The sequence below is a fragment of the Micropterus salmoides genome, unplaced genomic scaffold (genome assembly GCF_014851395.1).
Source record: "Micropterus salmoides isolate LMB-PRFRI ecotype aquatic unplaced genomic scaffold, ASM1485139v1 Ms_hic_scaffold_8, whole genome shotgun sequence".
NCBI classification, from domain to species: Eukaryota; Metazoa; Chordata; class Actinopteri; order Centrarchiformes; family Centrarchidae; genus Micropterus; species Micropterus salmoides.
In genome coordinates this window covers 11,764,776-11,781,816 of record NW_024044570.1, presented here as the reverse complement: position 1 = coordinate 11,781,816, position 17,041 = coordinate 11,764,776, and the positions used below count along the sequence as shown (strand labels likewise).

At 38.2% G+C, this 17,041-nt stretch overlaps 2 long non-coding RNA genes across 2 annotated transcripts in view; one reads left to right on the top strand and one right to left on the bottom strand.

The window, feature by feature from the left end:
• Positions 1-231: 231 nt before the first annotated feature.
• Positions 232-17,041, bottom strand: part of LOC119893418 — a 25,476-nt gene continuing 8,666 nt past the window's right edge. Inside the window, exon 3 of the long non-coding RNA XR_005442804.1 lies at positions 232-3,180. This is a non-coding gene — a long non-coding RNA (uncharacterized LOC119893418). The remainder of the gene's footprint in view (positions 3,181-17,041) is intronic.
• On the top strand, positions 5,542-12,381 carry LOC119893416. Its single transcript, XR_005442802.1, has 2 exons — positions 5,542-5,932; positions 10,093-12,381. It is a non-coding gene; the product is annotated as an uncharacterized LOC119893416 (long non-coding RNA).

Here is a 17,041-nt window from a genome sequence, read left to right as displayed (position 1 = left end):
ATTACACAACTAAAAAATAATATTACACCCCTGAATTGTATTGTTCTTATCTGTTAATTAATAATTTTGTGTGAAATACGTAAGAAGAGGTTGCTCAATCTTCTTATCTACACGAGTCTTCTTTTTACTCTTATCATTATTGAGAATAACAAATAACACAATTTTTGGAGAAATTGGGATCCTCATGATCATCAAATCATTTAAAGAGTCCTGGGTATACTTTTTTTTTCCTCGACACTAGTCTAAGATAACTAGATAAGAATTAGGACAAACTAAATGTTGTAAATGAGAATTGTTTGAAATAAACAAATAAATAACTTAAAATGTTTCATGAAAATTAATGAAACACTTAATATATTTGTGGATTGGCTATCAAAAATGAACAAAACAGGCAATATTACAAAAACCTCATTATTGTAAAAAAAATTCACAACAATTTACAAAAATCACCTGCAAGTGATCCAGTAAACAAGGAGAACACACATGAGTGCACGCATGCATGCATTCTCTCTCTCTCTCTTTCTCTCTCTCTCACACACACACACGCACACACACACACACACACACACACACACACCAAAATATTCTGATGCTGTGTATTCGTGAACCATTATTGTATTTTCTACGCTAAAAGCAATGCTGTGAAAACATACATTTATCTTATCATATACACTTATTTTGGTATGTCTATATTGTTGTCTATATAGACAAAGTATTCTCGTTTTGGTTCTTCAGACAGAACCTGAGCTTGAACTTGAAAAATGTATTGTTTAAAAAAAAATAAGGGAGCACCCTATATTTCTCTCTATATACTACATTTTTAATGATACTATTTTAAAATGAAATGCAAACATGTTTAAATTAAATACAAATTAAACAAAGCACATTAAGGGTAAACCATAAATAATTCAAGTTTAAAAAAAAAAGCTGGAATTAAATATATTAATGATTACTTACAATTATTGTGAACACTGTAATAATAATTCATTAAATAATGTATTATTTATTTCTACAGTTCCAGTTTTGGTATTTTTCGGTTCATACCTTTGAGCATTAAAAGGTTTTTAGGTGTTGTCGTAACTTTTGCATCTTCAGAAAAAACATATAAAAATGCTGGTTTCTTATACAATTCATTAAAACACAGAATGTCTCATTCAAGTTCAAGTTTTTGGAACTTGTTGTTCTAGCTTCCCTGCAGTTTCCTTTAGCTCTGCCTTTGAAGCATATTCATGAAACACTGCTACCCATGTATTTAAAATAAAAAAAATAAAAAATCATTCGATAATTGATAATATCTATTTAAATGGCATTTTCAATGTTACAGGTTTTACAGAATTAACACTTTGAACATACCATTTCATCAAACTCACACTCACAAAGAACACACCGAAAGGGCAAAAACAGCCAAGAATATAAAATTATGTTCAATATTGTTGTAAAAGTATTAAGATCTGACATCCTGCACAAAGTTTGGTCTTGTACTTGTTTTTGCAAGTGTGTGTGTCCCATTATTGGCTTTGCTGTATTAGCTGTGTAGCTGCAGTAAAGCTGAAGTTTGCTTCAGTGCACAGAATGCTTCATTGTGGGCTGTATGAGGCCGTTGGATTGGTCACGTATACGTTTACAGAGAGAGAAAATACTGCAAATCTTCACCCCCCCTGCCATCTGCCTCTCAACATGCAACCTTCAACTGGACCCCTGCCATCCACTGCCAAAAAGGCCTTAGGGGTGGAGTAGTATACTCTGCCAGCCAAAACCATGCGTCCACTGCTAGTTAAGTAGAACTTATATTCATATGAATGAACATAATCACCATCATCATGTATCGAAAAGCTGAACCTAAATCTTGAATCACCTGAAAGCTTTGTGTATCAGGTTGGCTAAGGTTGGCCTTTTTGTATAAACCCTGACAGGCAGTTTAACATCTGAGCAGACATTAGAACAAAAAAGTCAATAGCTAATATGTCAGGTTTAATAAATGATATACAAAACTGTGATACTATATATTTGATTCCTCTTACAGGCAACACTACAAATTAAATGTTATACATAGGTAAATTACTATATAAATGTCTCAATCACTAATGCAACCTGAATTTTCCATTAATTTGGTAAAGTTAACTATCGAGTACCTGACAAACAGCCTAATGAGCCAAAGAAAATTAAAGTTTTATCCAAAGTAACTTGTGTAAAGTCAAACTTCATCATTTCACAACACACTGCTTTATGACTGGTTAAACAACACAAAATGTTCCTATGCAAAACACAAAGCCTGTGAAATCCCATGTTCAAAGTAGTATGGTAAAGATCCATAATAAAAAATGAGGAAATAAGTTGATCATCAATAAAATCAGATGTATATAGGTAAGTGGCAGAGTGGTGATGGGCTATTTTATAAGCTTTTGAGAACATTAAACACATCAAAGCTATCAGTACACCACGTACTTCTTCATACAGTGCATACTAAACCTGGACCACATCACTCATATGAAATACCTCCACAACCGTGGATTTCCACTCATCTTCTGATTACCTCAAAGTAGGATTATCCTGGCAGCAATCAAAGTGCTATTAATAACTTTTGGTTTTGCATTACTAAATTACAAATAGGTTTTGTGGAGGGCTGAGAAAAGTTATAGGAATCATTTTTAAAGTTATTAGCTCTGTCACTGTCATATTTGCTATAATATAAGTTCCTAAACTACATGAGCATGTATTGTTTTATATTCAGAGGTATAATTGCGCACTCATGTAAAAAGAAACTTTGTGTAAGAACCTCAAGTGTATCAAATGTTTATTTGTACAGGGTGCATGTTAAACATTGAAAGCATAAGGAGTAAACACACAGATAAACCACGTAAGAGTACACATATTAAAACAGATTTTACTCACCGATTTTTTAAAGCAAAGATGGTGAATATCTAGTCGGGATGTGGACATCGACAGATCTTCCCGCTTTGATCCACATCTCTGTCACGAAGTGGAGACAGCCATAAGCTCCCGTTTAGTGGGTCTTGCAAGACCCAGTGATTTCCCTCGGACTGTCCCCTTCACAGCCATGCCTCAGCCCCAGCTCCAGCCTGAGCCTCAGTCTCACTCCCTCTTCCAGCTACAGTCTGAGCCCCAAGCTCAGGGGTGCACGGCTCGCCTGCCACCGGCTGGATCCAGGTCTGGTGAGGCCTGAAACAATAGGAGGCCATGAGGCTGTCTGTAAGGCTCCAGCTAAGCCCCTCTGCTAGTTAACACGTCTTTGAATGAGGAATGTTAGCAAACAGACAACACCATGTCTGATGCATGCAAATAGCACAGCCAGTCCAGTCACAGCCTTGGCTGGGCACATGAATAATTCAGCAGTCTATATGCTGCTCTCCCACATTACTCCCTCCATCTTCCCAAATGAAATGCCGACACTAGAATAAGTGTGCAAAGTATTCAAACGTCTGCTTTACAACCGTCTTGGTTGTAAAAATCACTTTAATACTTACATGATTAGAGCGACAAACATGATTAGAACGACAAACATGCAATAATAGCACAAAGTGGCCATGTAGAGATACAACATGCAGGGCTACTTCTGACATTCTGCCGCAACAATTTTAAATTTCGCAATTACTCATTTTTTCTCTTATTGCCTTTTAATGTCTTTTGTTTGCAGTTGGCACCTGTCCCAGAAAGAGCTCGGGCTCAGCACACCACTCATTCTCCTTAGGAAAGCGAGTCGGTGTGAAAGAGAGAGAACAAGGGAGAGCGAGACACAGAGACAGAGAGTAGAGCCGAAGGAGGTACTTCACGCCAGTTGCCAGCACTGATGAAGGATGAATGTCTTTAAAACACAGATGTGTACCACGCTCAGGTCCTGTTCTGCAGGTCATCCATAGTGGTCATCGAGACCACAAACCCACCACAAGCAGGTGACCCGTAACAAATGGCACCCAGCACTCCAGGTGGAACAAGGCCCATTACATGGCGAAACACCACCTTGACGAATTTCCATCCAAAAAGAGAGAAACTAAATGAATACTACTAGAAGCACATCAGCAGAGAAAAAAACAGGAAAACGCAGTATATTTTTAGAAAACAAAATACAGAAGAATAGAAGAAACAGCGCCAAAATCCAAAGTGATGTAAAAATCAATGCGCTGAAAGTACAAAAAGGCCCCCAAAAAAGCAACTTGTTGCCAGGTTTTGCAGAGCTGCTGTAGCTAGTTGGAGGCAGAGGGTTAAAATCCAGCTAGTAGTGAGTGAAAAAAAAGCTCCATCTATGGAAGGGCGGGCTGTGGGGAGGCCCTGACTGTAGAAATAGCAGCAGACTTTTTTTTTTCTTTTTTTCCCCCTCGCAGAGCTTAAGTCTCCCCCTTGCGTGTGGCTGGAGCAGAAAGAGGAGAGCAAGCGAAACAGAGAGAGAAAAAGAAGAGAGGGAGAAAGAGAGGAGGAGACAGCGGATGCACAGTGAATGGGAAAAATGCTCTGCTGATGATGAAATAGGAGGTGCGGTGGAGCGCGCAAACCAGTCACTTTTTCATCACATGTCCAACACAGCAAGGAAATGTATTTGCACTGGAGACAGGGGAGGAGGAGGGAGGGAGCATAAGATGGGTGGGAGATGGAGACACAGAAGGACAGAGAGAGAGAGGGGGGGGGGGGGGGGGGGGAGGTAAGCACTAAATGTGGGAGGGGTGGAGAAGGAAGAATGACACAGAAATCCACTCCTCCAGTAGTGCGCAGACGCAGTCCACACACTTACACGCCATACTGGGATACACTATACAGCACCTCAGCTACTATATCAACTAGTGAAAAGCAAAGCGAGGAAAAAGAGAATACATTCTGAATGGACTGCCTGACTTAAGCATCTTTAAAATATGCAACACTTTTGAGAGATGGTTGAATTATTAACCTTATCTATTACTGTAGTGGGGCTGTTGTCGCTGCAACAGTCTTGGGAGCACACTCTGAAAGGAGCACATACTCTTGGAGTGCATTAACTCTTTAGCCTGCCAGAGTGAATAGAATGAATGCACAGAATAGACCAGATGCACACACACACACACACACACACACACACACACACTCAGAAAAAAGATAAGCTTCCACAGTATTTATTTCAGTAACATGTAGCAAAGAACGCACAGCAAGGACCCTCCTCCTTGCTTCGGCTCTGTCACAAAGCAAGCTGAACGCTGCAGCTGAACCCTTGCAGCTATTTTGGCACCAAGTCAAAAGACTGATAAGCATTTTTGGGTGAGATTTCACTGCTTTTCCTCGAGGAAAAACAGCTGCCACTTGCCCGGTAAAGCTCATTCAACAGTTCAGAGAAAATTTCTAGAAACCCCCTCCCAGAGATGCTGATTCGTCCTGTTGAAAATAGGAGGGATATAAAGAAAATCAGATTGCCTAAACAATTTGTCCTAACCAAATCCATGTACTGATTTACATAAACAATATGCAAGCCAGAGAGTTAGAGAGTTAACCAGAGGGAGAGACCTAAACAGCATGGCTGTTTCCACCATCTTAGATTGTATTGATTATTCTTGCTGTAACGTCTGTCTCTCTTACACACACTAGCTCGCTTTCTCTCCCTTTCTGTCCCTCCCTCCCTCTTTCTGCCTCTGTTCTGCCACCTTCTCTACTCGACGATCACCATTTGGCTTTTTCCATTTGTGGCAGATTACTGTAACGCTATTGTACAACAACTTCCTGCCTCTTTTGGCTCTGGTTCTAAAAACTGCAAAGGCAGCTCGTGGCTCCAACTTTTTCCCCTCAGCCTTGAACTACAGGAGCTCTATAAGGAAAGAAAAGGAGGAAGGAGATATGTAAAGTGGGTCTTTTACTGAGGAACTATTTTGATTGCATTTCTGCTTTATAAACTGCTGACAATTAAAGAGGGCAAGAGGGGACTACATGCCTAGCAGAGACAATGAAAGAAAAAAAGGTGGGGGTTAAACTTTTATTACATTTACTCTGTGAAAACTTTCTGTTGGTTTTGGAGAGCATTGCGTTATTAGTGGGGTTGAAGCTCACGCAGATTTGTACATGGCTGCAACTGCTTCAGGCTGCACAGTTTGTGAGGGCTGCTTTCATAGCACGGCCACCACCCCGTTCCTCTCCGGCTCTCTCCGTCACTACAGTAGCACAGAGACTGGATTCTCCCAAAAAAATATTTTCCCCTCTATTCTCTTTGCTCCACAGGTTTCAATAAAAACACAGGTGGCCAAACACAGACAATTTGCAGACAACCAGAGGAAAATACCAGCATAATTTTAACAATTTATTTGTTCTCTGTCCTTCTTCCCTAAAGAGATACAAGCTTGGTTCAGGCATCTACACTGGCATAAGCTATAGAATCCTATTAGAAGGAGTGCAGCTGTACGTCACATCTCGCCATGCATTTTAACCAATTGAGAAACCCATAACTTCATTATGGCTTTGATGCATAAAGCTGTAATGTGTATATGTTAAGAGACCTTATTTGGGAATAACTTGGATCATAAAACAGAAGGAGTTCCACACATTAAATGTAGCTTTCGTAGAGAGTATTGTATTGAGTATTGCAGTATGCTTGGTGTACATACTGCACTGCATGGCATAAAGTTCATTTAAGGATACGGTTTTGGTTTCGGGTCACTCTTACCACTGTGCTCCTCAACATTGTTCCTCTGTTGCATTTCCCAGTAATTGATAACGTTTTCATTTTACAGTCCAAATTTTTTTATATTTTAGTAACTAATTGAGACTTTTTAAACTGATTAAATAAATCTGTTTCAGATTAAATATATTGTTAAAAGGTGTGAACCTTTGCTATTTTTACTTCTTACTACTAATATCTTTTCAGATTAAATGATCAAATAAGATGAACATTGTTAGAGTATTAGCAATGACAGAAAATTGTAACTGTTCTTTGATTTACATACATATATACAAATAATGAAAAGCAACAGCTTTTCATCTGGAGTACATGGCTACAACATCTGTGTGATTCAGAATCAGTCAGTAAAGCCAAGTGATAACACAATGTGCAAGAAAATGGCGGACGGCGCCATGTTATGGACTCTGCCCGACATCATTTGAGTATAATTTTTTTAGAAACAAAATACTTCTAATGCAAATCTGTCAGAAGACTATTGGTATTTAACATTTTTAAGTTTTGGATCTTCTAAAAAGCACCCAAAGCACATTACATTTTATATTTCAATATTCTACAGTGGAATAAATACCTAAATGATTAAAAGATCTACATTGAATAGCAATATAGATTTTGTGTGTATGTATCCAACCTCTGTAAAATAATAATTAGATTTAATATCACAAAATTATCATATGGATATGAGGACCTTAAATAATCTTTTAGTCACACTGATTAAGAGTAGCCGATCTGCATTCACGAAAACACACATATTTAAGTGTCAGAAATTGGCAAACACTCTGTATTACAGTATTGGGGACGTATTATATAGACAATGCTTTCTATAGCTTTGTTTTTACAGCTACAGGAAACAGTGAGGAGAGCTTGACGAATATGAAATTGTAGTGGGCAGAAGATCTGCAAAGACAAACAATATTTGGACTCAGTCATTTGCAAATATCCATCAGGCATTAGGAGGTGGGGGATGGGGTTGGGGGGTGCGGCAGAGAGGGCTGGTTCTGTGCTTGGTCAGCAACCACCACTATATCAACATACTAGACATGATATGTAGCACATAAAAACATATATATTCTAATGGACTCATTCAAAAGGTTAAAAACTAACCACAAAAAAGTATCCCTAGACTATGAGGGAAGACTTACTTCTCTCCAGGAGCAGGAGCAGAGTCTATGAGGTGGTCTTGCTTAAGCCCCGCACGTGTCTAAACAACTTCTCTATTACACCCGAGACCTTTGAGGGCACTCCCCATCGAGCAGGGAACAAAGGCCATGACCCCTAGGTCAAAAGCGTTACATGGTAGGCCAAGCGGGCCCATTGAATACTCCTCTGCTGTTTGCTTTAAGAAGGTAAAGATTACTAACACATTAACTAACGTCGATTAGGGGGTTATCCCTCATGGGACTGAGGTCCCAGGGCAGCACATCACATCTTATTAACACAACCTGGCCTTTGACCCCACCAGTCACCTCAGGCAATAGACTGTGACCACCACTTTCTGCTCTCTGTGTGACACCCCCCCCCCCCCCCCCACACACACACACAAACACAAACACGAAAATTAAGTTTCATAGTTTTCATAGCAAGGTGTAGCACATCTCGAAATAACAATTGTTGGACAATCATGAACAAATAATACAATATTATCACTGCACAGTATTTGCACTATTTATCCTAAAAATTAAGGATGTTTGACTTGCATTAGCAAGCTGTGCATAATCTATGTTTCTGAAAATAATCAGAGAAATATTTCCAATAAGTATAACTTCCTAATTACTTTCCTAATTAAAATGATCAATGTTTCAAATAAACTGTTTTCAAGGCATCCGATTTTAAAGAATAGAAACCGAAGTTCGTGAAATGGGAGCATGTGCAATAAAGTTTTCATCACAAAATGGTGGACACAAGACATTATTGTATTATTGGCAGTATTGATGTTCCAGATGATGAATAGTAAGAAAGGGACACACTCTTTCTGCCATGCTATTCAAACATTACTTTTGCATCAGTAGAGAGGTAAAAGTAATATGTCGTGCTGATTTACTTAACCCATACATATCCAGAAACAGCAAGCCAATACCTGATAACGAGACATAATTCATGTATACCATCTTCAAAATTGCTGCTCATGATCATTTGTAGTCTCTCCTAAAATAAAATACAATGGAAATATCAATTCATATTAATCAGAATTGGAGAAATTTTCAACAAGTGCAAACAAGTAAAACTTGTAGATATTACAACTGAGCACTTATTTAAAAATAAGACTATGTATTAGTTGAATGCATTGTGGTCATTTGAAAACCAAACTATGCATTTCAAAATGAATAGAAATAGTTTATTTTATAATATACATGAATTTGCTATTTTGTTAAAAAGCTGTTTAACACAACAAACTGCTGTCTGTTTGCTTTCTGAAAAAGTGCCATCCTCGTATATAATAAAAAAAATCTGAATAAAGTTAATGCTAAAAATAATTTATAATAATATATAATGGAAAGAAATTTATACATAAATGTGAAATATTTTGTTGAATTAATAACTGTAAAATATATAGCTATTTTTATCTTTATGTTATCTTAATTGTATAAGAGGTATAAGAAGGAAACTATTATCCAAAAAGACAAAAATGTTAAAGACGCTGATTTTGTCAATGCAAATATTTAACAATGTCTCAATGTATACAACTCATCAAATTTTCACTTATTTGATTTTGTTTTTGCACAAAGATAGATAATTACACCGTAGCGCATATACAGCCAATACACATAGTCTCCCTGCAAAACAATTGTCTAAAAGGTTATATTTTTTCCCTGGCCAGGGATACACATAGTGGAAAACTGTGCTTCAGAAAAGGGTGTTTATTTGACTTCAAAAGTTTTGAATTGAATTATAAACCTCTGAGTAAATTACAGGTTTGCATCTGTAATATAACCTATAAGCATTCTGATTTGGATTTAAATTAATACAGTTATGATGATTATAAATCTTATAATTGATGGCAATACTATACTATGTAATAACTATAATATCTGATCACTCGGTGACACATTTTAAAACATCTTATATTTAAAAATCACATAATTGTTTGTAAATGCATGGATTATCGTGTTGTATTTGGTTTCATTTTATTGGAATTTAGTTCAAATGACTTCAAACGTTTTAAAAATTGTCCTGCTAAACTCCTCTAATCTCAAAGTGGAAAACAGAGCACGGATTTTTTACATGTGCCAGTTAGCTTTTGATTTTCTGCCTTCAAATTTAACAAATCAAAAAATACAACATCTGAAGAAATCTTAAGTCACAGTATGCACTGTGTTGTAAATCATTTTAGACATATTCTAAAGAAACAACATTTGTAGAAAAGTCATCTACACAGGATCAATTCATCTTAACAAGAAAAAATACCTTTTTTAAAAGCAGGGATTAACTCACCTTGCTGTTTCTCACAGGATTCTGAAGGAACAAGAGGAGGAAAAGAGACACAGAGACAAAACGAGCAAGGGAGAGTTTCTCCTGGGAACAAGCTGGAAATTATGGACCTATTCGATATCAGACCTCAGAGTGGACAACCTATCCAAAGAGGGACGCGCCCTAACTGTAACTAACAACTACCTCTGGCAGCCCTTCAACAGCCTAACATATTGTCCTGGACCAGGGCAGCATCAAACTAGGGCAGCTTAGGCATTAAATCCCCATCAAACTACAGTATCAATAATGCTATCAACATGTTGATAACAATGCATTAAAGTAATTGAATGTGTTTCATGAGTTTATAAGTTTTATGAGTAATAGATTGAGTTGTAAATTACTAATACCTTAAGCAAGCTGAGAAAGAAAGGGGAACAATCCTGACAGTCAGTGCAAATGTTTTATTTTATTAAATATTATGGATTACATAAACACGTTTTTTAAAGTGCTGCGATACTACAAGAACAAAATTAAACCTTAATACAACATGGTATACTCATTCCGTCAATCAATCCGTTAATCTAAGAAATATATTAAAGTTGAAGTAAGCATAAAATGTTGTACATTAATGTGAAATTAGATAAATTATATTGTGGAATCATTTGATATTTAGAATAAATGTTTTCTTCATATAACTAAAGAACTCCTTTAAACAGATCAACAATTTAGGAATTGTAATTCCAATAGTATTATGGTAAGCACCAGAGATGTTTCAATGTAGTAAAAACGTTAATAATTTCTACAACATAGATCATAGTAATTAAGTGATCTTACCTAAACTGCACTGTAAAAATACTGATCTAAGGCACTAAGTTAACTGATGTACATGGACAAATGATCAAAAGTCAATTACGCATAATAATAAAAACGGAAATTCTCCTTTTTTGTCCACTTGACTAGCCTGTACTCAGCTTCTACATACCTGAACTCTCCCTTTTCAGTTCTCCCTGAGGGCTGCTAATACCTACTTTAAAACAGCCTTGCCCATTTAGTTTTATTCTCCCTCGACACTCACCAGAAGTGCACAGGCCTGGCATTTTAGGGGCCACGTCACAACGCCCGTGTCGGCGCCACAGGGCCACAAGGAGTCCATCAGTCGAGCCATACACATTCAGAAATTCTCAACCAACACGTCATGCATGCTGTTTTGTTATTTTACACATTCTCTCTTGCATCCTTACTCTACTGAGAACAGTAAAACATGCACCTAATAAGCTTTATCCATTTCATAAACATGCACTCCTCCTCATGCCTTCTCCAACACAGACCCACTGAGTCTTCAGCCCCCTGAATCACTTCACAACACTTTCTTTCTTCTGATTACCACAGTAAAGTAAGCTCAGTCTCAGAATAGATACAGATACTATAGATCTATATACTATAGATACAATTTCCAATTTAGCAATGCCATTTAATGATGATAACCATTTCTAACTTTAAGCACAGGAAAAAAATATCCGTGGCTTCCTTTAAAAGGGGACACAGTACTGGTATTGATTTAAAAGTGACAAGGAGAAAAACACTGATTAGGTCAATACCACTTGGGCTGAAAGACTGTAATTGATGTGCATAATGTTATGTATTTATCTATGTGGAAGAAAAGCAGATCTTCATAGGAGCTGGCGGTTTTAATCCTTTGTTTTCTGTAAATTTAGTCAAAAATGTTCATTTCCAGTAAAATATTATTTTTAAGATGAGCAAAAGACTTTTTATTCTATGTATTACTTCTACCCTGTCTTTTGCTTTGTGTGGTTGCCCATATTTAGAGTATGTAGGCATTGCTTGTCTATTTAAAATATGTCCTCATATTTTATGTGTCATAGACTGTAAATGTTACTCTTTATAGTAAAGAAATGACGTTGTTACCTGCCTTTGAGATAATAGCTGGACAGTGTTTTAAAGTAGACAAATTAGTGTGCACACATACAGTAGTTCTATTATTTTGTATTATGTTTGGGTCCATCAGAGAGGCAAGTCAAGACACTGAATAGCTTGGTTATCTGAGGACATAAACATTCTACAAAGGGTTGTTTCCATTAATCTGAATCTTTAGGGTGCACAGGCATTTTGCGTATTTCTGTGTTTTGAGAACTGGTTGCTCTGTGTGCTTCATACACACAACAGTTGTTTGCTCCTACAGGGTATACTAGATATACTATTCCTATTTTAGGTTGACTGTTCTCTTTCTTATGTAAATATGCAATATATTTTAACCTGGAAATGTTTTAGGCTGTATGTTTTTCATACAAAGCCATTTGAGTTTCATTTCATGTGAAGTGAGTGATTATGTTTATTATTATCATTACCATTATAATTATCGTGATGATTATTTCTCATGTAATTATAATACGTTGGTGGGAACATGCAGTCTTGTTCCTCATGATTATGGCCACAGATACATAGAAGAGCTTGCAGTAAACACTACAGTTTATTGGTGCTAAATTATTACTTAGTCCCTGTGTGTAAATTATATGCACTATGCATGTTAACCAGGCTGACTAGATGGTATGTAATAATTCTTTGTTCTGCCCATCATCATCATCATCATCATCATCATCAGGCTAAAGGTGTGAATAGCACATGGGAAACTGTGATATGACAGCTCCTGACCTCTCATACCAGCTTACAGAGGCAGAGGGTCATGCAGAGGACATGGCAGTGGAGGGAGAAGTCAGTCTTAAGCCTCTGGTCAGCTAGAGCCTTGTGTGCAGCGACAGTAAGATGAGCTAGAGGGCTTTCCAAAATCTACACTCATCTGGCTGGGAGCAAGGCATCAGGGCGGTGTGTATTTCAAATGAATCGCTGAGGAAAGCGTTTTTTGAGGTAGCACCCATGCACTTGACAGTGTGTGTTAGCCTGTGCCTGTGTCTTTGCTCTGTCCCCACCCTCAACACCAATATCAGTCCTCTGTAGCAGCCAAAATGGCATGCAGCCCATGTGTCTCACAACGGTGGAGAAATCTACTTTGTCTCATCTTGATATGGTGCTCATCTCACCTGTACAGACAATTTATGCCATTATCTCTACACATTACAAATACCTCCAGCTCTGCTAAGCTGCATAGGGCCGAGGGGTTAAAAGGCAGGAGAAAGGTACCAAAATGAGAGGGAGAGAAAAGCATCAGCTCTCGGACTGTTGTCAATTGAGCCTGTGCCTCTGTAATGGTGGGGGTAAGGGATAACCTGGCACAGAACCAACCACTAATGCCCCTTAAATGTCAGAGACTGCAGAAAGGAAGGGAGACAGCAAAAATGAGAACACATTCATATTTCAGTATGGCAGATGCTGTAATGCGTCTGATGCTTCACACTGAGTGCACACAAGGACACCAGGAGAGAGAGAAAAAGAGAAGGTGGACATGAAAAACAAGAAATGCAAAAGCAAAAACAGTGATGGAACCAGCCCCATGTGATGGTTGTCTCTATTAGACAAAGTTCAGAGTGGAACTGTCTCACTCACTCACTCACTCACTCCCGCTCCCTCTCTCTATTTCTCTCTGCAGACGAAAATCTGGCAGGGGGTGTCGGGAGACAGGGTTGAGTCTGGTGTTGGGGGTGGGGTTGGACTGCTAGAGAGAGTGATCTTTTTTTCCAGCGGGGTGAAAGGCGGACGGTCATGTGTGCAGAGCTCATGACAAAAGGCCCTTTTATGTGCAGCGTATGCAGATAGACGAGGCTCCTTTGTGCACAGATGGAGATCCCATGCCTGGGTCTGCCTGCGGCAGAGAGGGAAGGGAGGGAGGAGAGGGGAGAAGAGTGTTGGTGAAGGGAAAGGAGGGGAAGGAGGGGTGTCTCTGGCACTGAGTGCCATCACTGTGTCTGGTGGGGGGAGGGGGCATGCAAAAGGAGAACCAAGCCGTCCTGGTCCTGCCAGGTTCATACATTTGGGAGGAGGGGCCACAAGGCTTGCTAAGAAGATACCGAGGCTGGTAACCCCATAGTGGGATCACAAGGGGGCAAGTGGACCTGGGTCAAATATTATTTGCAAATAATCTGTATTGTTTGTTTTAACCAGCTTGGGAAAACATGGTTTGCCACATGTTGTGCCAGAGGGCTTAGAAAAGTACAGGAAAGCAAATAAAACTGATACTAACAAAGTATTATTGGGTTAGAAAGGCTTAACCTACTTTTTAATGCTCATGCTCCACATGCTCCTAACAGGCTAAACAATCAAGCAGTAGCATCACTTAACCACCTTTTTGACAAGCTAAAAAGAGGCCAAATAATCATGTGAATGATCAAGGTGACAAATTAACATCAAACGTCCAGTTCAGCTTCAAATGTGTTTGCTCATAGAGGACTCTGTTACATTATTATCATCTCTGTGCTGTTGCTTTAGCCCTTACACAGTCTCTATTATACCGGTAATCAATCAATCTCTGCATAAGACCGTCAGCTAAATGTCTCTCTGAGGGATGAGGTGACTCCCACTGACATCCCGTCTGCTGAGAAGACGTCACATCCTTTATGTGGCCTCCTCCCACTGACCAGGACATCTTAACACTACAGCCAGACAGATTCCTATCCTGCCAGAGCACCGAGTGATATGGCCCTTTTCACCAGTGGACAGATGGACAACACCCCCCACACTGACAGTCACATTAACCCCTTCACATAAGGCTGAAGCTGCTGATACACTGAGCTGAGAGTTGTTAACATTCAGATGTAGGAAAATGGAAGACATTAGAAGTGCAGATTTTGCTTACAGAGATCTGTCTGGGGATGCATTAACTAGCATGCTTGATAGCTAATAAGTTAATTTAAGCTAGCTAGAGAGCTTATCATCTCACTATAGTAAGCTCACTATAAGGGAGGGAACATGAACAGTTTTCCCCACTATAATGTAATTTCATTGCCTTCAAATGAAACTTGTGAGTTTGTGATTTTTGACATTGGTGTTCAAGTACAAGGTATTTAGGTTAAGGTTAAACCTATGGGATCACTGCTGAGAGACAACTGAAAAGAAAAATAATTACCACAAGTGTGTACCTGAATTCTTGTCTGAAAAGTTGTAAACTACTTGTATTCCCATGTTGGGTCAAGGAAAACAAAGAGTAATGGACAAATGACTTACCAACTCCAGCAAGTTAAAATAATGTCAGTGTGTGCTTGAGTCTTGAAATTAACTTTTTGGGATCAAAGTGGCTACTTAACAGTTGTCTGTTGATTATGAGCTATTGCATCCATTTACACATAGTGTGAATAAATACATTTTTAAGAGCGCATTTCTTTAAGCTGCAACTCACTTGCACAGATATCAACAAATCTATGTACAAAACAATGGGGGAGCGAAAACCATGAAATGGTTCCTCTAATTATATTTTTAAGATTAGTACACCATGTTTCCAGGGGCGCTGTGCAGTGAACTTATTTTAGCATAGAAAATCAGAGCTGCACTTCATGTGACACCTTTAGGGCCAGAGAGAGTTTCATGTTTCATTTAAACTATAAAGACAACTCACTGAACAGCACAAAAATGAAAAAACAACTCTTTGTCTTATTACATTTTGAACGATACATCTATTATATATTTTAAGCCAATATCAGCTATATTGAGTGCTTTCTCTGTCATTAACTTTTTTTCATTGTATGCTCAGTGTTTAATATAACCTGGGAAATCTGGCAGTAACTACTGATTTATTCTTGGAAAAACAAACAAAATAAGTGACTCACTATTTCTCATTTCCACACCCCCTGGAAAACAAACCCCCTGTCCTCTTCATGGGGCCCCAGTCAAATATCTCTACAAAATGTACTTGGCTCACAGTCTAACGTTCAGAAATCTAGAATTTGATTAAGCACATTTGATTCAAACCTCCAGTGGGGCAGTTTTAAAGGGATTGTCAATTAGCTTGCCTTCTAGCTAACCTAATATAAGATTTTGTTTCTCATCTATCTAAGGTGAAATATTAAAATTTGTTGCTATTGTTGATAATGGTTGTTTATTTCAACTGTTAACAAAGTTTGTCAAGAGTAACATAGCTAGCTAGCTAGCCAGTCAGCTAGCTGGCAGTATCAAAGTAAACAAGGGTCCTAGAAATGCAATTCCGGGCCTAGGATTGCGGTCCTGAAACTGCAGCCTCCGGTACTGCAGCTACATACTACTTACTATTTTAGCGAAATTCTCATTGCTGGGAGTTTGTTTTGAGGTCTTTCTGCCCCTTGGTGGTGAAAATTAGTCAATATATCCTTGAAAGCTCAGTTCAAACCACAATCGTTACAATTTTATTTAGCAAGGTTTTATGATCGTATCTGTTATCCTTGATGATGTTTCCATATTCATCTACAGACCATTTATAATGTAGACCATTAAAAATGTAACTGTTTTAAAGTATTCGTTTTTTTATGTTTGTTGGTGTTTTTTTTTTTTTTACATTAGTAGTATTTTTTTAAGTTATGACAAAGTTGGATCCTATATATCCTCATGTACTACTTAATAGGATACACACATACACACACACACACACACACACACACACACAAACACACGCAAGCAAACCTGATGGCAAGACCAACAAGGTAGGCTTAGGCTAATTAAAGTGATTACATGTTTTTATCTAAATAGTGTCTTGGTTTGCAGGCTCTGGCCTAAACCATCATCAAATGAAAGGCTGGCACTTACCTGTCTCTCCTCTATCTGATCCCCTGTTGCTACCCTAGATGCCAACAAGGTTTTTCTTCCCCTCATCAACAGACAGGGAGAAGGATAGAGCTATGGAAGCATGCTTGTCTGTCATTAATCTACATCATATCTTAATAAGTGAAAGTGATACTTACTTTACATAAAATATCATCTCCTGGATCTATTTGATCAGACTATTTCGCACATAAAGCAGATAGATGGTCCTAACATATTGCTCTTTGGGAAAGGAAATTTGGGAAAATAGAATCAGAGACTGGCTAAAATAAACAAGGACGAGAAGATGATGAA